The 22,847-nt window shown below is 49.7% G+C and overlaps 2 long non-coding RNA genes across 3 annotated transcripts; both read left to right on the top strand.

The window, feature by feature from the left end:
* Nucleotides 1-3,589: 3,589 nt before the first annotated feature.
* LOC146404850 (uncharacterized) lies at nucleotides 3,590-10,084 on the top strand. Its single transcript, XR_014842073.1, has 2 exons — nucleotides 3,590-3,808; nucleotides 9,858-10,084. It is a non-coding gene; the product is annotated as an uncharacterized LOC146404850 (long non-coding RNA).
* A 1,262-nt stretch (nucleotides 10,085-11,346) lies between these two features.
* LOC146404849 (uncharacterized) lies at nucleotides 11,347-18,811 on the top strand. Of its 2 annotated transcripts, XR_014842071.1 has the most exons (6): nucleotides 11,347-12,896; nucleotides 12,981-13,198; nucleotides 13,424-13,572; nucleotides 13,823-14,063; nucleotides 17,224-17,361; nucleotides 18,076-18,811. It is a non-coding gene; the product is annotated as an uncharacterized LOC146404849 (long non-coding RNA). The 2 variants fall into 2 exon arrangements; XR_014842072.1 differs by lacking the exon at nucleotides 12,981-13,198 and having other exon boundaries at nucleotides 12,768-12,896; nucleotides 17,224-17,365.
* The last annotated feature ends 4,036 nt before the right edge of the window (nucleotides 18,812-22,847 follow it).

Below are 22,847 nucleotides of genomic sequence, written 5' to 3'. Positions count from 1 at the left end.
ATCTCTATATTATAAAGTTTCCAAATAGTATATGAATAATTAAACGGGGCCCCATAGTAACTAACCACAAAAAGATATGTGTATAATATAATACAATGAATTTAGCCTCCTATTTCTGCCCTTTAAGAAATGTATTGTCGCAAAAGTAATCTGTTTATTTTTAATAGCTTTATTGAAATATAATTGACCTATAGTGAACTGCACAAAGTCTACAATGTGATAATTTTTGACATATTTATACACCCTCAAAACCATCACCACAAACAAGAAAATGAACATTTCCATCATCATAAAAGTTTCCTCCTGTACAATTCCTTTCTCCCACCCCTTCTCCATCTACCCATCCCCAGACATTCAGTGATCTGATTTTTTGAATGTTCTAGAATTTTATGTAAATAGAATCATAACATGTACTGTTTTCAGTCTGACTTCTTTTTCTCAGAGGAATTATTTTTGAGATGCATCCATGCTGCAGCATGTATGAACAGCTGATTCCTTTTTAATGCTGAGTAATATTCCATTGTACAGACATACCAGTTTGTATATCCATTCACCTGTTGATGGATCTTTGGATTGTTTCCAGTATTTGGTTATTACAAATAAAGCTGCTATGTGCATTCATGAATAGGTCTTTGTAGGAACATATGCTTGCATTTCTCTGGGTAAATACCTTGGAGTAGAATGGCTGGATCGCATGATAGGTGGATGTTTAACTTTTTAAGAAACTGCCAAAAAGTTTTCCAAAGTGGTTGGTGGTTGTACCATTTTACATTTTCACCAACTCTGTATGTAAGATCCAGTTCCTCCCTATCCTTGCCAGAACTTGATAGGTCAGCCTTTTTATTTTAGCCATGCTAATAGGTTTTTAGTGGTATCTCAACTCTTTTATGCTATTGATTAGATTTTTTCCTACTATTATGTTTTGAGAGTTCTTGATATATTCTGGATCCAAGTCCTTTATGAGATACATGATTTGCAAATACTTTGTCCAAGTCTGTAGTTCCTCTTTTCATTCTCTTAATAGCATCTGATAAAAAGCATCTTTTATGGGTCATGTTTTTGGTGCTTTATCTAGGAAATTTTTGCCTACCCCGTGGTCACAAAGGTTTTCTTCTAGATGTTTTCCTGTTTCAGTTTTACATTTAAATCTATAGTCCATTTGAGTTACGTTTTGTATATGGTGCAAAGTACAGAGAGAGGGTTACCTTTTTTGCTCATTGGTGTGTAATTGTTCCAGCAGCAGTTATTAAAAACTCCATCTTTTTTGCTCTGCATTGTCCTTGTGCCTTTGTGGAAAATCACTTGTCCATATAAGTATAGGATAATACTTATAGGTCAATTTCATCTCAACAAAGCTATTTTTAAGAAAAGTATAGGGTCTACTTCTGGCCTCTTGATTCTGCTCCATTGATGCCTATCTTTATGCCAACATCACACTGTCTTGATTTACTTGAGCCTTGAAATACATTTTGAAATCAAGTAATGTTTTCCAACTTTGTTCTTCAAATTTGCATTGATGGGGAGTTCCTGTTGTGGCTCAGCAGTAATGAACCTGACTGGTAACCATGAGGATGTGGGTTTGATCCCTGACATGACTCAGAGGGTTAAGGATCCAACATTGCCATGAGCTGTGGTGTAGGTCGAAGACAAGGCTTAGATCCCTTGTTGCTGTGGCTGTGATTTGACCCCTAGCCTGGGAACTTCCATGTGCCACGAGTGCAGCTATAAAAAAAAAAAAAATTGTTTTGGTGATTCTAGATCCTTGGCACTTCCCTGTGAATGTAAGAATCCATTTTCAAACTTCTGCCTACTTTTCTATGCAGAAATCATGAAGAAGAAAGTAAACATTACAATAATCTTACCACTTAGAAATTATCCCTGATAATATTTTCATTGTATGCTTCTAGACCTTTTCTATAATTTAAAACATTTTCTTTATTAAATGTTTAAGTAGCATTATGTGTTAAGCACTGTATGTCTTTTTAACATTAGGCTTATCGAAACATAGTTTATGTATGTTAAAATTCACTTTTCAAGTGTATAGTTTGATGAGTTTTGACAAACATACGGAGGCATGCCACCATCACGGCCAAGATGTAAAATATTTTTGGGAACTTCCCTGATACCCTCACAGTTAAAGATTTGCATTGTCACTGCTGTGGCTCCAGTTCAATCCCTGGCCTGGAAACTTCCACAGCTATGGGCTCAGCCAAAAAAAAAAAAAAAAAAAAGATGTAGAATATTTTCATCACCCCCAAAACTTCCCTTATGCCCCTTTGTGGTCACTCCCCTCTTCCAACCCCCAGGAATGACTGGTCTGATTTCTTTCCCTATACTTTTGCTTTTTTCCCAGAATGTCACATAATTGGAATCACACGATGCAATCTTTCATGTCTGGCTTTTTTCACTTAGCATATTGCTTTTGGATTTCGTCCATGTTGTGTGTATGAGTAATTTGTTCTTTTCATTGCTAAGTATTTTTCCATTGTATAGACATACCACAGTTCGTTTATCCATTCACCTGTTGATGGACTTTTGGGTTTTTTCCAGTTTGGGGCAGTCGTGAATAAAGCTGCTATAAACATTTGCATACAGGTATTTGTGTGTACATGCTTTCATTTCTCTTGAGTAAATACCTAGAAGTAAGATTGCTGAATCATTTGCCAGGTGAATGTTTAACTTTATACATTTTGAGTCTTGGTGTTCAAAGTGGCCGTGGTTGTAAGAGATACCTCACCAAAAAATGGGCATGCATCATTCACTGTGTCCATTAAATCATGACATTTGTATTTCATTCTCATCCGTCCACTGTGCATTTTAATTTGATATTTAGCCAGCAGAGTTCTACCTTTCCTGGTTTCAAACAGTTATTCTTGCAAAATAATTGGAAGGTTTTGGGTTTTCACATTTTTTAGCAAACAGATTCAAAATTCTCTGAAGCTCAGGAGCTCCCATTGTGGCGCAGCAGAAATGAACCTGACTAGTATCCATGGGATGTGGGTTTGATCTCTGGCCTCCATCAGTGGGTTAAGGGTCCCTCATTGCTGGGGCTGTGGTGTAGGCTGGCAGCTACAACTCCAGTTTGACCCCTAGCTTAGGAACCTCCATATGCCGCTGGTGCCGCCATAAGGAGAAAAAAAAAATTCTCTGAAACTCTTTGTTTGGAAAATTGTCCAAGCTTATTTCTTTAACTGTGGATATAGAATTGTAATAGGTGACATATTTACATAGTTTTTAGTAATAACATCACCTTGATGGAAGCATTTCCAAATAACCATTTTCAAAATGTTTTCTCCTTAGCATGCATTTTATTTGAAAAGATGTCTCTCTCTCACTTATTGCTAGAATCTTCGCTATAGGTCGATAGGAAGAACTGGTTCTTCTGAAATATTGGCTTGGGTCACACATGACCACTGGGCACTTGCCATGGTAAATAAAGGTCAGAGACCCTAGAATACACTTGTCTTTCTGTAAAAGAAAAATGCACAAATTGTCCTTAAATTTGATTCCCAGAAGACCTACATGCTCAGGAAAAGCTTCCTGTTATACCCTTCTCATTCACAAAGTGTGAAAATATTCTTCTGTTTAGGGCATTGTTTTTACAAAACCAACCACACTGCTGACACGCTGGGAGCACTTAGTAACTGTTTGCTGAAAATGAGCCAAAGTGAGACGGTCCCCCCTAAACACCCCACACGGAGATGCTGGCCCTCACCCCCAGGATTCCCAGAGAACCTTCCAAGACTCAGGATAATGTGAAACTGCGACTGAGGAAGGCCACAATGTCAACCCACTTATTAAATATTGGGTAAGTCTTAAATCGCTTTTTTTTTTTTTTTTTGGTCTTTTTGCTATTTCTTGAGCCGCTCCCTCGGCACATGGAGGTTTCCAGGCTAGGGGTCGAATCGGAGCTGTAGCCCCCGGCCTACACCAGAGCCACAGCAACTCGGGATCCGAGCCTCGTCTGCAACCTACACCACAGCTCACGGCAACGCCGGATCGTTAACCCACTGAGCAAGGGCAGGGACCGAACCCACAACCTCATGGTTCCTAGTCGGATTCGTTAACCACTGCACCACGATGGGAACTCCTGTTTTATTTTCTTTTTTGGCCACCCTATGGCATATGGAGTTGCCAGGCCAGGGATCAGACCTGAGCCGCAGTCACAACCTAAGCCATGGCTGCGGGAATGCCAGATCCTTAACCCACTGTGCCAGGCCTGGGATTGAACCTGCGTCTCAGGGCTCCCAAGACGCCACCAATCCCATTGCACCGCAGCAGGAAATTCTTAAATTTCTAGATTTAAAAAAAAAAAAAAAAGCTGACTCAACACTGTTATGCCTCACCGGAAGGATCGTATTGCATCTTTCCCTTTGGAGACAGAGATGGAGGAAATTCCAGGGAACAAGCTGGAACTGTGAAGGCTGGAGGCCCCTTTGGGGGAGTAAGAGTTTTTCCTTCTCATCACAAGGAAAGCCCAGGCTCCCTAGCTCCTCAGCTCTTGGCACCATCTCCCAAAGCGGGCAGGAGACTGCCTCTCCTCTGCCACCTACTCCCCTGGCTACCCCTCAGAGGGGTCCTTTGATCCTGGAGGGTGGGAAGCGGGCCCCCTGGAGGTGAGAGGGGACCACCAGTGCCATGGGCCTTGTTTCTGGGAAGCTTCTGGGTGCACCCCTCACCAGGCAGGGCCTCCATCAGTGGCCAGTGGAGGGGATGGGACCTGGGCTTCAGGCAGCAGCTGTGGGTGTGGTAGGGAGCAAACCCCCTTATCGCCTTGAACCCAGAGTCATCTGGGAGGCAGGCCCTGGCAAAGGACCTCTCCCCACTGCTCCCAGCTTTACAGAGCCTTGTGCCTGGAAGCTCCTCTGTAAATATTTGTTGGATTTAGTTGAATGGAGTTGAAATCTCATTTCCTGATTCCAGCAAGGTTGGAAGGGCAGGCTGGGTGGGCTGGGCTGCGGTGCCTGGGGAAGGGAGGTGGTGGGAGGAGGCAAAGCCAAACTGGGCAGCTCAATCCGTGGGGGGACCATTCTGAACCTGGAAGAGCTTCTCACTCTTATCCTCCCACCTGCTACTTGGCTGAGGGTTCCCATCCCAGGTGAGGGTTCCTGTTGGTCCAGGGTATGGGGAAGCAGCAGGAGGGAGAGGCCAGGATGGGCAGGGAGGGGCCAGATGAAGGGGGCAGCCAAGCCCAGAGCCCAGGGAGTGTATGTGCAGAACACCAGTTCCTTTGTTGCTTGCTTGCTTGCTTTTTAGGGCCCCACTTGCGGCATATGGAAGTTCCCAGGCTAGGAGTCAAATCTGAGCCGCAGCTGCCGGCCTACACCGCAACCACAGAAACACCAGGTACAAGCCACATCTACGACCTACACCCTAGGTCATGGCAATGCCAGATCCTTAACCCACTGAGAGAGGCCAGGGATTGAATCTACATCCTCATGGATACTAGTTGGGTTTGTTACCTCTGAGCCATGACGGGAACTCTGAGAACACTGGTTTCAATTGGGCAGAATCTCAGTCCCCATCTTCTAGTACTTCGCTTCCTAAGGAAGCTTCGCAGCCCATTCTGCCCTTCTTGGCCTGGTGCTTGGGGAAGTTTCCCTCTTTTGGCAGCGGTGAAGACCTAGGCGCGCAGGCTCCCACGTGCTCAGAGGCGTTACCTTCCTCGGTGTACACACTCAGACTCACGTGTGTATGTCCTTGCAGATTCGCCCAGCCAGCCCCAGGCACATGCGTGTCCCCGCATGCCGACAGCCTGGCCTGCCCTCGATAAGACCTTCTGGCATGAACACGCATATATGCCCCCCCTAGAGACAGCCCGTGTCCCCCCAGACACGGGCTGTCCCTCAGGCACAGAGAGCCAGCCCACAGGTCCCACCCGGAGGGACGTGAGACAGATGGGGTCCCCCAGGCTGCATGCTTCTCCCAGGCTGGTGTCCCCCAGAGTCAGAGCCACATAGAGCAGCTGGTGTGACACAGGCTCCCTTTGTGCTGCCAGGCCCAGGGGACAAAGGGGGCCTCTTTCCTCCCTCTCCCCACAAGAGCGCCTGGCAGCCTGGGGCCTGGGGGCCTGGCTGCTGATTGCAGAGGGTCAGGGAGACTCCCCAAGAGGCCCTGTTCTGCATGAGGAGCTCTTGTGGAACCCCAGCCTGAGGAGGCTTGTAACTCTCGCCTCAGGAATCCCAGGGGGAGCCCCGCTGCTCTGTGGGTGGGGAGCAGAGAATCGGGGCCTGCACTGGCCTTGCCCGAGGTGGGCAGAGACCCTACAGTGTCTGCGAGGAGAGTTTCTGTTCCTCATTAAATCAGGAGGTGGCCACTCTGCCAGTCTCAATTGTGAGGGTGTGGGGGTTGCAGCTGCTGGTCACTTGACCCCCTTGAAGGCCTCCACGACCACAGCACTGTCATCATCATGCCCTCTGGGTTTGCTTTGTCATCGTCACCGCTTCTCTGGCATTTACCGCCACCCCCGCCCACACGTGTTCATTCAGTCCGTCCCTCCATCGCTGCTGGTGGAGTGCCTGCGAGGTACGGGTGTGCCCGGCTCCTCTCATTTCACCGTGACAGATTTGTACCAGTGCCAAGTTCCAGGCAAACTGATTTTTCTCATTTTCTTCCAAATACAATGCCTGTTCCTTTCTCTGTACTTGTTTGCTCATTCACATAGTAAGGAATACAGTAAACACTCAGCATAGGGTCACCAGACACAATAATGCAGTATTTTTATTCATTATTAGTAGGATTAATTGTTTATCTGAACCTCAAATCTAACTGGGCACTCTGAATTTTTATTTGCTAACTGTGAGGACCTAACTGAACACCTACTGTGAGTTGTGCTTAGGATATACAGTGATGACAGACCCAGTGTCTGCCCTCAGGGAGCTTCCAGTGTAGGCGGGGAGACTGACAAGGAAATCTATACCCCTACCACGAGGAAGGGTAGGGCTCTGGCAGGGGGATTTCAGGGGGCCCAGGGAAGAGAAACCCACTCTGGACTTGGGAGAGCAGAAAAGGCTGCAGGGAGAGAGGATGCTGAGTTAGGACTTGACTGAGTCTGTTCAGGCTGCTATAACAGAATACCATAGATGGGGTGGCTTATGTTATTTGTTTCTCACAGTTCTGGAGGTTGGAAGTCCAAGGTCAAGGCACCAGCCTTGTCTGGTAAGAGCCCTAATTCATAGATGGCCATCTTCTTGCTGTGTCCTCACATGGCGGAAGGGGTGAGAGAGCTCTCTGGAGTCTCATTTATAAGGGTGCTAATCCCATTTCTGAGGGCTCCATCCTTATGACTTAACCACCTCCAAAAGCACCCCACCTCCGAATACTCTCACATCCCAGTTAGAATTCCTTCCTTCCCCCTTCCTTCCCCCCTTCCTTCCTTCCTTCCTTCCTTACCTCCTTCCTTCCCTCCTTCCTATCCTTCTCTCTTTCTTTGCCTCACCCAGAGAAAGCATAAGTTCTTGGGCCAGGGGTCAAATCTGTGCCACAGCAGTGACCAGAGCCACAGCAGTGACAACGCTGGATCCTTAACCAGAGAATGCCCTGGGGTTAGAATTTCAGCATACAAACTTTGGGGGCATACAAACATTCAGTACAGGAGTTCCCATCGTGGCTCAGTGGTTAACAAACCTGACTAGCATCCATGAGGTTTCAGGTTCGATCCCTGGTCTTGCTCAGTGGGTTAAGGATCTGTCATTGTCCTGAGCTGTGGTGTAGGTTGCAGACTCAACTCAGATCTGGTATTGCCATGACTGTGGCATAGGCCAGGGGCTGCAGCTCTGATTTGACCCCTAGCCTGCGAACTTCCATATGCCCTGAGAGTGGCCTTAAAAAGACAAAAAAAAAAAAAAAAAAAAAAAAAAATTCTGTACACAGTGACTTTAAAAACTAAATGGGGGGAAAGCCACAGTGAGCACTGGGATGGGAGAGACGGGGTCCAGTTCTGTGCGTTGGCTTCGAGAGCCCCACATTTAAAAGGTTCTCTAGGAGTTCCCGTTGTGGCACAGTGGTTAATGAATCCGACTAGGAACCATGAGGTCGCGGGTTCGGTTCCTGCCCTTGCTCAGTGGGTTAATGATCCCGCGTTGCTGAGAGCTGTGGTGTAGGTTGCAGACGCGGCTCGGATCCTGCGTTGCTGTGGCTCTGGCGTAGGCCAGGGGCTACAGCTCCAATTCGACCCCTAGCCTGGGAACCTCCATATGCCGCGGGAGCAGCCCAAAGAAATAGCAAAAAGACAAAAAAAAAAAAAGGTTCTCTAGTATGTGGGGTCAACTGGGACAGGATGAAGGCATTTGGAGGAGACACAGTCCAGGCTAGCATGCAAGACTGGGCAGATAGAGACAAAGGAAACTCAATTTGTGTGGGTAGCCTCTGCTTTCTATAAAAGGCTGAGGCAAAGAAGGACCCATGATTACAGATTGAATGCTTGGCCCTCAGAAGGGGAAAGCAGGTGCCACCTTGACCTTGTGTCAGGAACCACCTTGACAGCCTCCCTTCTGCCCACCTGGGACTTAGGTAGCCAACCCATGACTGGATGTGAGGGAGGGGGCACGAACTTGAGTCTACATGCATGTGAACATCTATGGCTGGGTGCCTCAGTGCGTGCCATCTGTTATCATCTCATGGGTTTGGGGTTTGAAAGCCTAAGCGCAGCAAAGAATGTGAAGAACATTGGCATCAGCTTTAGAAAAACCAGAGTTCAAATCTTGACTCTATATCACTTACTAGCTGCTTAGTCTCCACTGAGTTACGTAACCTCTCTGAGCTTCAGTTCGCCGCTTCTCAAGATGGGGAAAATTCCACCTGGCCTTACCTTAAAACAGTCAAGCCAACAAATTAGTGGGACCAATGCTAATTTTACAGGATCATTAGGAGGGTTAAATGAGATGATGTCAGTAAAATAACAGGCACATAATAGGCTCCATGAAGTTTTATTTTTCTTTCCCTGCAAGCACCACACCTGCTATTCACACAGCAGTCATCACATGAATAACAAAAGCAACACCATTTGTATAATGTGAACCAACCAGTTAAGATTTTCTAAGGTATTCGTAATTAAGAAACGGAACAGCATGCTCTTTTAATATCCCAGTGAGATTTCCTGTGTCTACAACCTTTCCTAAGGTTGTACATAAAGACTTGTTACGCACCAATGTTAAGATTGAAAGAAAAGCTAATATCTGGGTCTAGTCAGGTATTTCCATCATTAAGTTTCCACTGGTGGCAAATGATTGTATAAACTGTTTTCCTTATTCCAATTTAAGAATTTCTCTAGGGAGTTCCCGTGGTGGCCCAGCAGTAATGAACCTGACTCATATCCTTGAGGATGTGGATTCAATCCCTGGCCCCGCTCAGTGGGTTAACGATCTGGCGTTGCTGTGAGCTGTGGTGTAGGTTGCAGATGAGGCTCAGATCCATCATTGCTGTGGCTGTGGCGTGGGCTGGCAGCTGTAGCAACGATTCTACTACCTCTAGCCTTGGAACTTCCATATGCCACAGGTGCAGCCCTAAAAAGACAAAGAAAAAAAAATTCTCAGGGAGGGGTTCTCCAAGCTTCCAGGGGGTGATGGGCCAGCTGTGCCTCTGCCTGTGCTGTCAGCATGAATTGTCCCCAGTGGAAGACTAAGTCTGTGACCTGTTCTGCTAATCCCAGGGAAAACCATATTTCCTAGCACACTACCTTCTCTTGTTTCTGCTTTGCACGCTAAAGATCTCTGTTAGGCACTAAATGTCCCCCCACCCCCGACTCCCATTTATCTATTGAAGCCCTCACCACCCAGTATGGCTGTATTTGAAAATGGGGCCTTGAAGGAGATAATGGGGGTTAAATGAGGTCTAAGTGTAGTGCCCAAATCCCATAGGACCGATGCCCTCAGAAGAAGAGGAAGAGATGGGAGAGATTTCCTTCCCTCTGCACCTGTCAAGAGGAAAGTCCATGTGAGAACAGAGAGAGATGGCAGCCGTCCACCAGCCACAAGGAGAGCCCTCACCAGGCAGCAAACTGCTGGCACCTTAAGCTTGGACTTCTAGTCTCCAGAGCTATGAGAAATACACATCTCATGAAACCACCCAGTCTGCGGCAGCCCAAGGGAAGAAACAAGCCTCTCCGTTCCTCCCGTGCCTTGTTCGCTCACAGCAGCTCGGTCTCAGACCCACACCATTGCATGGCACAGGCGCGCAGGACAGGAGGCCACCTGCACCCTGGCCCCTTTCTACTCAACAGGCTTCCCCAGCCACCAACTTTCCATGCAGCCTCATCCCTTTCCTCTTCATCACTGTCTCATCTTCACTGAATGGGCTTCTTTGCTTGCTGCCTTGGGGGCAGCAAATTCTACTGGTCTTTTCAGGACCACACCCGCAGCATATGGAGGTTCCCAGGCTAAGGGTCCAATCGGAGCTGTGGCTGCCAGCCTACAACACAGCCACAGCAACGAGGGATCTCAGTCGCATCTGTGACCTACAACACAGCTCATGGCAACGCCGGATCCTTAACCCACTGAGCAAGGCCAGGGATCAAACCTGCAACCTCATAGTTCCTAGTCGGATTCATTTCCATTGTGCCATGATGGGAACTCCGGGTCTTGTCATCTTTAAAGTGCTCTTTTCTTCCCTCACATTTACTTCTTAAAGCATGCTCAAATAGCACGGCAGGGTTTTTCATGGTAATCACCGCCCCCTTTTTTTTTTCCTTTTTAGGGCCACACCTGCGGCATATGGAGGTTCCCAGGCCAGGGGTGGAATCAGAGCTATAGCTGCCGGCCTACAGCACAGCCCCAGCAACTCAGGATCCGAGCCGCATCTGCGACCTACACCGCAGCTCATGGCAATGCTGGAGCCTTAACCCGCTGAGCAAGGCCAGGGATCAAACCCACAACTTCATGATTACTCGTCAGATTCGTTTCTGCTGCACAACGATGGGAACTCCTCGTGGTGATCCCTTTGAGTGACCATTCTTGGAGTGCTCCCTCTGTGGTTCTGGTGGGGGGGCGGCAAGTGATGGTAGATGAATGGCCCCACCCCCACCCCCACCTCCACCGTGGGTGGGGCTGGGCTCCTTTGGGCGCTCTTCCTTTGCTTCTGCCCCTCCTGACCTCAGAGCTGCTTTTGCCATTCCTCACCAACTAACCCGGTCCCAGCCCAGCACCCTGGCTTGGGCCCCCTCCACCACCTTTCCCAGGTCTTCCCTTTTTAGACCGTCAGCCCCTGCAGGTGGTGGCTGCATCTCACTCACCTTCGTGACCCTGATTGACCAAGGGCCTACCATCATTTGCCACCATGCTCCCTGCCTACCTCTTCCATTTTCAGTGTTCATTCCCTTGGGTGGTTTCTCTTATCATCTTCACTTTACAGAGAAAGAAACTGTGGCTCATGGAGACAAGGTTCCTTGCCTGGAATCAGCCAAGCAGAGGAAGGAGCTGGGATTCACACCAGGCATCCTGGTAACCTGCTCCCTCAGCCCTCAGCCCAGGCCCAGCCCTCAGTGCCTTTCCTGACCCGCCACCTCAGCGCCACGGCTCCCTTCCCTCTGTCTGAGGTACTGGTCTCCAGGACTCTTTATTTTCGGGTACATTCCACTAGAACACCAGGCCCAGAAACCCCCAACACCTGCAAACAGAGCCTGCACATGGTGGGCTCGTGGCTTTACTGGGTGAAGAAACGAACTCTGGTTTCCTCACCAGATTTCAAGTCCTAAGTGGCAGAACCCACCTGCTGCGCTTCCATCCCTAGCACAGGGCTGGGTACACTGGGGCCTCCTCCCCCACCCTCGGGACACTCCTGACTGTCCCACCCCTGCCTCCATCTGCTCATTATAAAAACCCCAACCCAGCACCAGTAATCCTCACTCTGCCGCTGGAACCGACTTTCACCATGAGCATTAATGTGCCTTTCCTTTTTCTCTGAATCAACATTAGCTTTGCTGGATCCCTTCCCTCGGCCTGATAAGGATGGGGTAATGGCATCTGTACGAACTTGGGGTGTGCTTTTCTTGCCTTGTCAGACCAGCAGCTCCTATCTGGCCAGTGATGGGCTGGGAGCCAGCCCCCAACAATGGAGGCCTTGTGAGCCACCTCGGGGGTGTGCTGGGAGCCCGCGATTCACACACACACAACCCTTCCGGGTGCCACCTTCTTATCTGCTGCCACCGAGCCCTTGCTGGTGTTGGTGCTGTAACCCAACCCCTGTAATTGCCTGTCCCAGTAGAGCATTGCTGGGCTTGGGCCACCGCGGAACATTGAGTTAGGGTGCTGGGGGCAGGCACCAAAGACTGTGGGGTACTCCTAATTGGGGGAGCCTCTGGCTGGGTGTCCCCCACCCTCCTCCCAGTGGTCTGAGGCTGACTGAGAAAGCCACAGCACAAGGCAGGTGGTCCCAGCACCCTCTGAATCCGTGCGTTGGCAGATCCACCCCTGAACCAGCCCATTCAAAAAGAATGGTTCCTCTTTCTTCTGCAAACCCCCACCCCCAGCCTGCAGTCCCTAGCCTCCCCTTTCTCTAGATGCCTCCATCCCTCTCATCCTGCGTGTCCCTCTTACCTTCTGCCTGCTCCTCCCTCCTTTCCTAGGCTCTCCCCGCCCTTCACCCAGCGTCTCTGCCCATCTTTGTCTTTCTCCCTGGGTCTTCTCTCCTGTGCCGGAGGCCCTGCTCTCTCTGCCCCATCCCAGGGACATGACCTCTCTGGAAAATCCAAGGTGCTGTGGGGGAAGCAGTTGGCTTCAAGACTTCCTCCCACTCATCCCAAGAACACCATCCCAGCATCACCATGTCCCCAGGGCTGTGTGCTCCAAACAGTGCCTGGGGCACGGTGGAATATGGGATTGGCAAGACCCCTGCCCTCCTAGAATTTCCAGTCTAGGGGAGGAAATAGGTACCAAACAAGTCTTCAGGTGGCGAGTGCTGTGGTGAGTGACCGTGAACTCTAATCTGGGACTTCCCCAGGGGAAAATAAGGATTGGGTTCTATGCACAGGCGCCCATTTGTTCCAGGTACACCCCTCGTCATCATGTTATATCCTGTCTCATTTGCATGTTTGGAGATGATGCCTCCGGTTGCCATGTAAACAAGAGCAACAAGAGAGAAAGCATGTGGAGACAGGGGAGTCCGTTGGAATAGAAGGGGAGAAATAATGGAGGCTGGGCAACATGTTGGCAAAGGAGAAAATGAGGGAAGGGGCTGATTTAAGAGCATCTGGGTGCTGGAATCTGTAAGCAAGGGTTGGCAGGTATAAAGGTATAGAGGGTGGGGGTATAAAGACGGCTCCCAGTTCTCTTGCCGAAGCAGCAAGGTAGATGGAGCTGCCCTTTACCACATGGAAGAGTGGAGCCAACACATATTTGGGCCTGAGGGCTGGGGAACCAAGGGTTCAGCTGTAGCTATATTAAGTTTGAGGTTCCTAAGAGCTAACGTATGCTAATCCCTTCCCTCTTAGCAACAGAACCCCACTGCCTGGCCTCTCCAGCAAGTGCTTTCGGTTGGGCCATCACTTGCATGGCCTCGCTCCCCTAAGCACACAGAAGGGCGTGCCTCAGGCTGGCCAATTAGAGCACTCACCCCCTGGACACAGAGACTGGTCTAGGGGTGAGCACCCACCCACTTGGAAGGACACTGAAGAAGAGAGGGTTGCCCTCTTCTCTGGGCTTGTGGGCTGTAGGGAAATGTGCAGTCGGCACTGTCGGTGACATCACTCAGCCAGAGGAAAGCCGAATCAGGACATGGAGAGAGACTGAGTTCTGGCAACATCGTTTGAATCCCTGGGTCCATCTGTGCCTAAAGCTAGATCCTCTCTTTGATCCAATACATGACCTCATAAAATCCTTTTCTCCTCTAGGAGAATCCTTTAGCCTATGACTGAAAGAGACACTCCAATAAGACTAACACAGCATCCAAAAGCTGTCATGGGGGTCTTTTGGAGCAAAGACAGATGCAAAAGTAGAGGAAGCTGGGTTCTAGGAGGCATGGACAGATGAGACAACGGCCGGAGATGGACATGGAATCAGGGGACATGTGGCAGAGACTCCCACATGACTCCAACATTCACTTTTGCGTTTTTCCCCGTTTTTACCTTCCAGGTAGGTGCGACCATGTGGCTAAGTCTGGTTAAAGCGATGTAAGTGGAAGTATTGTGGGGACTTTCCATTTCCCCCCGGATGGGTACACCTGGTGGTCAGAGTTACCAGAGCTCTCGTGGACAGTAGGGCATTGGCCATCAGTGGACACTCCCTGATGCCCCCTTCAAAACTGAGGCCCTCCTTCCCCCATCTGCCAAGAGTATTGTCCACTCACAGCTCTGCTGAGTCTTTTGTGAGAAACAGCCTTGCTCAAAGTTATGCTTTCTCTCCAGGAGTATCAAAAGGGGGCCTGCATCCAAGGATGTGTGGGATAACCAGCCTCGCTTCTTGCCTTAACTGGAACAACTTTGAAGCCCCGCCCCCAGCTCCAGAGCTCCTCAGGGATTGGCTGGGTCCTCTCCTGGGACCAAATCACAGCTCAGCTCTGCCCTTTACCCCGCCCTGCCTCATCATCTCCTCCCAGCAGGGTGCATCCCTAACAGAACTGGTGGCTGCAAATCTCCTTCTGAGTCCGTTTTCTGAGTGACAGCCTATGATAGTAGCTGTCTTTAGACTGTGCGATAGAAGCAATGTGTTGAAAATAGTGAGGTAAAATGATACAAGAAACCCAAGTCCTCCAAAACAGCTAAACCCTTGTATCAGCCCTGCACCAAGTTACATGATAGAAAAACAAATGAAAACAAACAAACAAAACCCTTCTATTTTGTTTAAGCCATTGGAGTTTGAGGTCTTTGTTACAGCAGTGTAAAGCATATTCCGATTAACATAGAATCTGATACCCAGAAGTGAAAGGTTGGATGTGGCAAAATTTTAAATATGAGGCATTGTGCTATTGTCAGACTGTGAGCAGATATTTCAGGTTGGAAATCTCATGACCCATGTTATGCAAAACAGTCGGTAGCACCATCTCCCCTGATACCTTGGAAGAAGTTCCATGCCCACGGAGCCTCTAGTTCTAGAGGAAGTGGTCAGAAGGTGCAAACGCTGGTGGGTATAGTCTTCTCCCTACATTTAGCAAGGTCCTGGAAGAGAGAAAAACTCAGAATAGAGACAGCAGTTTGCAAGCAGAGATGAAAAAAACAAAACAAAACAAAACAAAACACAGAACTCTGTTTGTGGAAATTCTTCCTGCCTGTGGCCAGTCTTGCAAATTGACTGAGAATCTAGTGTTTGGAGCCTCTCCATGCTGAGAAGGCCAACTGCTTTTATACCCCCAGCTGAGGAAGTGACGTGAAAGGGCCCTAAAATCTCTGGGGACTTACACTTTTTCCCCAATTGTGGATTGCGAAGATGTATTCATATTGTTCTACTTAGCTCTGGCTCATTTATTTAACCTGCTCTGTAACAGTCCACTGTATGAATATCCCAGTTTATTCACTCCCAAACCATGGACTCTACACTGGGAAGGGAGAGAAGTGAAAGCAGGAGGGGGCTGTTGGACAAAGGAAGTGAAGGAATAAATGGACTGAAGAGTTCTATGAGATCAAAAAGCCATTGCAAGAGCACCTGGGCCAGGGAGCAGAAAGACTTGGAGGTGATAGATGGATGGATAGCAGAAAGTAAGGAGTTTTTTTTTTTTTTTTTTTTTTTTTTTTTTTTTCAGAGCTGCACCTGCAGTATATGGAAGTTCCCTGGCTAGGGGTCAAATTGGAGCTGCAACTGTCGGCCTAGACTCCAGCCATGGCAACAGGAGATCCAAGCCATGTCTGAGACCTACACGGCAGCTCACAGTGATGCCAGATCCTTAACCCACTGAACAAGGCCAGGAATCGAACCCTCATCCTCATGGATACTGGTTGAGTTCTTAACCTTCTGAGCCACCGTGGGAACTCCTACTGATTTTCAGAAGTAGTAAGGCTTTGGGTGAGTCTAAGGTCTTCAGGGATAAGTGTGGAAATGGACAGCTAAGGCAGGAATTATTAGAGATGTAGGTGATGGAAGCGAGAGGTCAGAGGGTGGGTACAGGTGGTTCTATTGGTCTGGGAGAGCAGCGGGGGGCTGGGTAGAGGAGAAGACGATGAGGCTGGAGCTGGGGTCCTCAGAGAGGGAGGGAGCAGGCCTGGGAGGCTGGGAGATGACAGGGATGAGGAGGGAGAATGGCATAACCGAAACAGGAGTGTCAGTGGTCCAGGCTTTACATGAGGATGAGAATAATGGGCAGGAAGTGACTATGAGGAGTAATAAGAACAAACTCTACCTTCCAGCCTTGAGGTGTGGAGACTGTGAGAATCCAGTCTGTTGAGAAACCACTTCTGCTTGGGATGGGACCTGGGGGGCTACAGGGAGGTGGTGGCTCAGGGTGAGAGGAGGTGGCGGGGGGGGACATTCCAAGAGGCTGAAGATATAGGCAAGTGCACCGCCTGTGGTGCAGAAACTCCAGAGAGCCTTGTGCCAGGGTGGAGGGGAGGCTCCAGCAAGAGAGGTGAGGCGAGCAGGCTGCCAGGACTCTGCCAAGGCTGCGGCAGGGGTGTGTGTCATGGATGGCCAGCCTTGGCTCTCCTCACAGGCTAGGAGTGCAGCATGCTCCTTGCTGTGGCATGTGCGTGGAAGGGTCATCGCTCAGCATCTCGCTGTGTCACCAGCGCTTGGGGTTGGTGCACCTCCTGTGCAGGGAGCCTGGAAGTCAATACTCTTCCCTTGATCCCGTGCTGGTGTCAGGGGAAACCAGGGTAGAAAACTGCCCTAGAGAAGCCGGGCCAAGGTTCTTGCCTCCACCTCTGCGGGGGTCCAGGGATGCAGTCTGGACACCTAATGTCACCTTCCTTTGGCGTCAGTGGGGCCTGTGGCTCCCACGGCCTTGGGCTAGTCCAACTTGCTTCAGGGTAGAGACTCCATGTAGGCTCTTAGGGAGGCCTCTGTGAGTTGGCGGGCGTTGGGGGAGGTTTGGAGGAAAAGAAGAGGTGAAGCCAGCCTCTTGGGGGCCAAGGACGGGTCTAAGAAAGATGTGGGCCTGCACACCATTGTTCTGAAACACCATCAGTCCAGAGAGAAAGGAAGAGCCCTGCCCTGCCCAGCCTGGGTCTCTGTGGTCCAAGGTATTTTCCACCTAGGATTCACTCGATTATCCTTCTTCAACTATGCAAACTTGGGATGACGGTCTGGGTGCATTAGACACAAAGTCTGATTATTTTCTCTGTCTCGTCTCCTACACTGACCTCAGGTATGACCAGCCCCTGCCTCTCCCCATCCCGGAAGCCCAGGATCTACCCCACTGGTGCTTTCTTGTCCCTCCCTCAGGACCATGGAAGATCTCAGTAGAAGCCCGGGCATGGAACAGTCCCAGGTGGCAGGAGAAAGGGCAGGTATCCGCGGTGTCTCCTGAGTCCTCCACTGCTCAGCTCTCAGTAACTCTGTGCCCCCAGCTCCCTGCATCAAGGGCAGATGGGCCATCGGCTGTGCTGGTCTTACCCTCAGGAGCAGGGCACAGCTGGTATCCCAGGGGTAGGGAGGGGAACTGGCTTTATATTTCTCCACGGTCCTGTCTGCAGGAGCCCTGGTCTGATGGGGAAGCCATGACCTTCACTCTATAGGAGCCCCGGGCTGACACAGAGTCAGGTCTAACCCACATGGAAACACATTGGAATATGCCCAGTGAGATGAAGTCAGGATGTAGGGACAAATGAAAATAAGATTTTGGATCAGAGCGAGCAGATCTGGCTCTGTGATGTGTCATCACACTCTCAGCAAAGGGTGGGCTGGTCACAGGGAGGACTTTCCTGGGCTTGGATGGAGGTATACATGGTCAGAAAATAAATTTGGTCCTGGACATGAGAGCATTTTCAGCCCACAGCAGTGGGTACCCAGAGAAGGTACCAAGAGGTATTACTTAGGATACAGACTCGGCTGATGTAACAGAGACCCAAAATAAGAGTGGCTCAGACAAGACAGATGTTTATTTCCCTTTGTGTAACAGTCTAGGCACAATTTGGGGCCAAAATGGCATCCGGGACTCAAGCTTCTTGTAACTAACTTGCTAACCGTGCCATGCCTATGGTCGCATTCTCACCCATAGGATCCAAAGTGGCTCACCATCCCAGAGGCCTCCAGGATGCATGAAGTAGGGGGAAGAGGGTCAAGAGGGGCTGCTTCTCATCTGGAAGTTGCATATCTGGCTTTGCTCACTTCCCATTGTTCAGAACATTTAGCCACCTGATGATCCTTCGCTGCCAGGGAACCTGGAAAATGTAGTTTTTAATCCAGGCAGCCATGCATCTGATAAGCACCTCATTCTGTGAGAGAAAAGGGGAGGTTGTTCCTGGGGAACAACTAGCAGTTCTGCCTCATGAGACCCCAAGAACACAGTAAGAAAGAAGCTTCTTTTATTGTATGTGTCTGTCCTGGACCTCATTCTCGCAGGGTTGGGCAAGTGATGGTCTGGGCAAACCACATTAACACGTCCCTCTGGCCACAGCAATTGGTCCAGAACTGAGCACATGACTCCAGATGAGCCAATCAGAGTTCTTCCTTGGGACTTTTTCCTAACCAAGTCTGGTGACAAATGGTGCAGTTTCCTTTCTGATCATGACACTATGAGAAGGTAATCCTGAACTGACTGTGGTCATGTTCCCTGCCAAAGCAGGCCTCTGAAGGAGCAGAGAGAAAGGAGTCCAGCAGGGTGAGTGGGCCTCCGTCCAGGCCTCCCTGTGGCCTGCTCCATACTTCCCCAGATTGAACCAGTTAATCAACACCCCTTTTTCATCAAACCGATTAAAGTTGAGTTGCCATTTGCAACCCAGAGTCTTGACTCACACTGCACTGAATGTGACTTTTTTTTTTCTGGGGGAATCGGAGGTGGGAGGGAGGGGACACAGCTGAGATTGAAAACCTGGATGAAAAGAATGTGGGCTCCAGCCATGCTGCATCTTTTTCGTGCACATTTGTCCGGAGGCATTTTAAAGTTCTCACATAGCATCTCACTGTAGAAGCTGTTCGATTTCTTTGCAGTCAAGGAAGACTGTTTCCTGCAAGGAAGCCCTCCTCCCAGGCCTGCTGTAGCTGGCCCAGTCGTGAGGAGGGGGCCTGAGGAGGGGCCACCTTCACAAAGGGCTCATTCTCAGCTGGTCCAGGACTCTTATCAGCCAAACCTAAACTCTGAATCACCTGCATCCGTGGGCAGCCTCATAGGTGGGGGCGGCTTGATTCCCCTCTGGGCTTCCCTGTGTCAGGACCTGTGAGTGGGGGCGGATTTTCAATAAAGGTTCATTGTTTTCTGTCCCCTCACGCTATCAATGTTCTGTCCCAGGCCTTCCTGAGCCCCCCTTCCTCTTCTTTTCACTCACCCCACCCTTGCATCCATCCCCATTCTGCCTAGTGTACCAGCATAAAGTCCGCAGGGCAGATGGGATGGGGGCTGGAGAAGGAAGGCTAGGTGCATGAACCATCTCTCTCCAACCAGTCAGAACAATGGAACCTGAGAATGTTCTGTCCTGGGCTTCCAAACCTGTGACTCCCCCACTCCCCTGGAGCCTCCCAAGACCCCCTCTACAGGACACAGCTGCAACCAAGCTGCCCTGGGCCTCTGGTGTCACCTAGCGGCCAGCCTTGGAACTGCCCAGCTCCCAACCTTTTGTTTCTTTTGCAGTTGGATTGGGCTGATGGGATCACGGAGTACCATAATGTCCCTTTTCTCTCTCTTTTTGTTCTTTGTTTTTTACCACAATCAGTTCAGTTGGGCTCAGTCTTCCTCCAGCCATCTTTTTTTTCCCTTTCTTTTTCAGGGACACCCACGGTATGTGGAAGTTCTCAGGCCAGGGATGGAATCTGAGCCGAAGCTGCAACCTACATGGCAGCTGTGGCAATGCTAGATCTTTAACCCACTGTGCCCCGCCAGAGATCAAAACAGCACTGCAACAGAGACAAGCCAGATCATTAACCCACTGTGCCACAGGGGAACTCCCTCCTCAAGCCATCTTTAAAATCTAAATGACACCCTTGAATCTCCTTTCACCTCCTTTAAAACAACCCTACCCTGGTTACCTCCAGAGTTCCTTTCCTTAGTTTATTCTTTTTTTTTTTTTTCGTCTTTTTGCCTTTTCTAGGGCCGCTCCCACGGCATATGGAGGTTCCCAGGCTAGGGATCTAATCGGAGCTGTAGCCACCAGCCTATGCCAGTGCCACAGCAACATGGGATCCGAGCCAAGTCTGCAACGCTGGGTCCCCAACCCACTGAGCAAGGCCAGGGATCGAACCCGAAACCTCATGGTTCCTAGTTGGATTCATTAACCACTGCGCTATGACGGGAACTCCTCCTTAGTTTATTCTTTCAACCCAAATAATCCTGGCTAACTGAGTATCAGGGTGCAGCCAGGACTGCCCCTGTGCCAAGAAAAAGGCAGACTGAACGTCAGAAAGATTCATTAGAATATTGAAGAACAAAAGCTTTCAGCCTCTGAAGCCCTTGAAAGCACCTGGAAGTTTCCTTTAGATCATCCCCCTGCCATCTCTTCACACTCCTGTTAAGAAACCTGCTTTCCCTTAAGCACCAGCTTTCAAGAAAAAATGAACAGACTTTCCTGGATCTGTGTTTTTTTGTTTTTGTTTTTTTTTCCATTTCAACCTACAGGTCTTGCAACATTAGGGTTTTCTTTTTTCCCCACGTGGGTGTGTAGCAGCCCAGCTTTGTGATGCGTTAAACGAGCATTTGTGGCTCAACCTGGAAAACTGAGCCCCATTCATAACCCTGAGTCCTTGATTTTCTATTGGCTTATTGTCTGGAACCCCAATCCACTTCCCAGAAACCAAGGTTTGCAATATCACTCATTGGTAAGCTGGGACTGCCTGATTGTAGACATTTAAGGTAAGGAGAAGCTTTCCGGGGAGAGATGGTGGCTGCTTGGTGTCATTTTAAACAGGATGATGTGTAAGAGCTTTCTCGTTTCCCCAGAAATGGAAAAGTCTTGAGGCTTGCAGGATGGGCTGGACCAGCATGCTAAGGTTGGGGGGAAGGGGTGTGGTGATGCTTTAGACCCAAGGACCAGGCAGAGAGGATACAACAAGGGCTGGGCTGAGTGGAGGGGCCTGGGGACAAGTCTTAGAACTGGAGAGAAAGATCCAACTAACATTTATTAAGAACCTTCCATGCGTCAGGAAGGGCCCAGTGGGGAAGCGAGTGGGTCCCCCAGGCCAGCTAATCATTTTATGTCCCATCGAACTATCAGCGCATCTTTATCTTTTAAATTTATTCATTTAGTTAGTTAGTTAGTTAGTTATGTCTTTTTCAGGCCACACCAGCAGCATGTGGAGGTTCCCAGGCTAGGAGTCGAATCAGAGGTGTAGCTGCCAGCCTACACCACAGCAACTGGGGATCCGAGCTGCATCCGTAACCTAAACCATAGCTCACGGCAACGCCAGATCCTTAACCCAATGAGCGAGTCCAGGGATCGAACCTGCGTCCTCATAGATACAAGTCAGATTCGTTTCTGCTGAACCATGATGGAAACTCTTATCAGTTCATGTTTAATGTAGTGGAACTGGTCTCTGCTTGGGGAAAGGGGGGGGCGTGTGTGGTGGGCAGGGGACAGCATCCCTCATCCCTCCGGGCAACACTCCATCTCCTCTGAGCAATTCAGCTCTGACCCCAAACTCACATGCTGCAATTAGACAGACAAAAACTCTGTAGAGACCTTGCTCCACCCTCCTTAGGGAACAGCTTAGAGACCAACTATTGTTATGCCGGCCTGTTCTTTTGGGGTCCTCCCACCCGTAAGCCACCCTGTTGCAAGTAATTTATTAAAGCAGAACATCCGACTGCCCTTAAAAGAGTTCCAGACATGATTTTCTTCGTCTCCTTCTCCTTATATTTCCAGTGATGTCTGCGTGCTTTGTAAAGAGTGCCCTTCAGCCAGCTGCCCGGCTGGTCACCCCTTCAACCAGCTCTGGTACCAAGCACTGAAAGTGTTTTCACCCTGCCATGTAAGTAGCATGATCTCCATTCTCCCTGGTAAAGCTGAGGCCGAGGGCAGTGAGGCGAGCGGCCCAAGAGGCCCACAGCAGATGAGTAAATCCCACCTTTGAGCTGAGATCTGAAGTCAGGTTTATGCATCTTATTGCAAAGCCCAGATCTTCTTCAGTTCCTCGCCCTCCCCCAGGAGAAAATGGAAAGGAAAAGCCGTTGAGAGCAGGAGGGTGATTCCTACGAGGAGGTACAGGAGGTGGAGGTTTGAAGCGGGAGCTGCAATAAGCAGAGTCAGAGACCCGGTGGGTTGGCTAGGAGGCTGGGTGCCAGCAGTACTGCCACATGGCCCAGGTTCGGTGAGGGGAGTAGGGTGGTGCCCGCTTGGGCTCCTGGATGTGGGAGGGTAAAGCTGCCTGGTCCTGGAGAGGGGGGCTGTGTGTGTGATGCTGGGGCTCCCTCCTCTATATGCAGCCACACCAGCAGTGCCCGTGGAAAGGGTGGCTGTGCCTGGAGTCTGGCAGAAAGGCTGGGGCCCAAGAGGAGTCCTTGAAGGAGAAATCTCTCCTTCTGCCCTAGATTGGAGGCTGCAGAAAGTCATTTGGACCAAGTGGGGGCAGGATGCCGAGGGCAGAGGAGCTGGCTCCCGTTGGTCCCCTTTCTTTCCTCATCTCCCTTCCCTCTGAACCCCAGTCCAGGGCCCAGGAGGGCTTGGCAGCCTGTTCCTGGCCTCCCCAGCAGAGGGCTCCAGAGCAGAGCTCAGGATGGCCATGGGGAGGGAACAGCAGAAAGCATGGACAGTCCGCCCTGCTCACAGGTGTCCAGGTCACAGGTGCTCTTTACTGGTGCACAGGTGTGTCTGTCTATGTGTGCACCCATGTGGGTGTGTGCAA

This window comes from Sus scrofa, chromosome 3 (genome assembly GCF_054392235.1).
Source record: "Sus scrofa isolate SSC_HxYL_T2T_F1_AM1 chromosome 3, Sscrofa_HxYL_maternal_Yorkshire_Landrace_v2.0, whole genome shotgun sequence".
NCBI classification, from domain to species: Eukaryota; Metazoa; Chordata; class Mammalia; order Artiodactyla; family Suidae; genus Sus; species Sus scrofa.
This window is presented reverse-complemented; position numbering and strand designations above follow the sequence as displayed.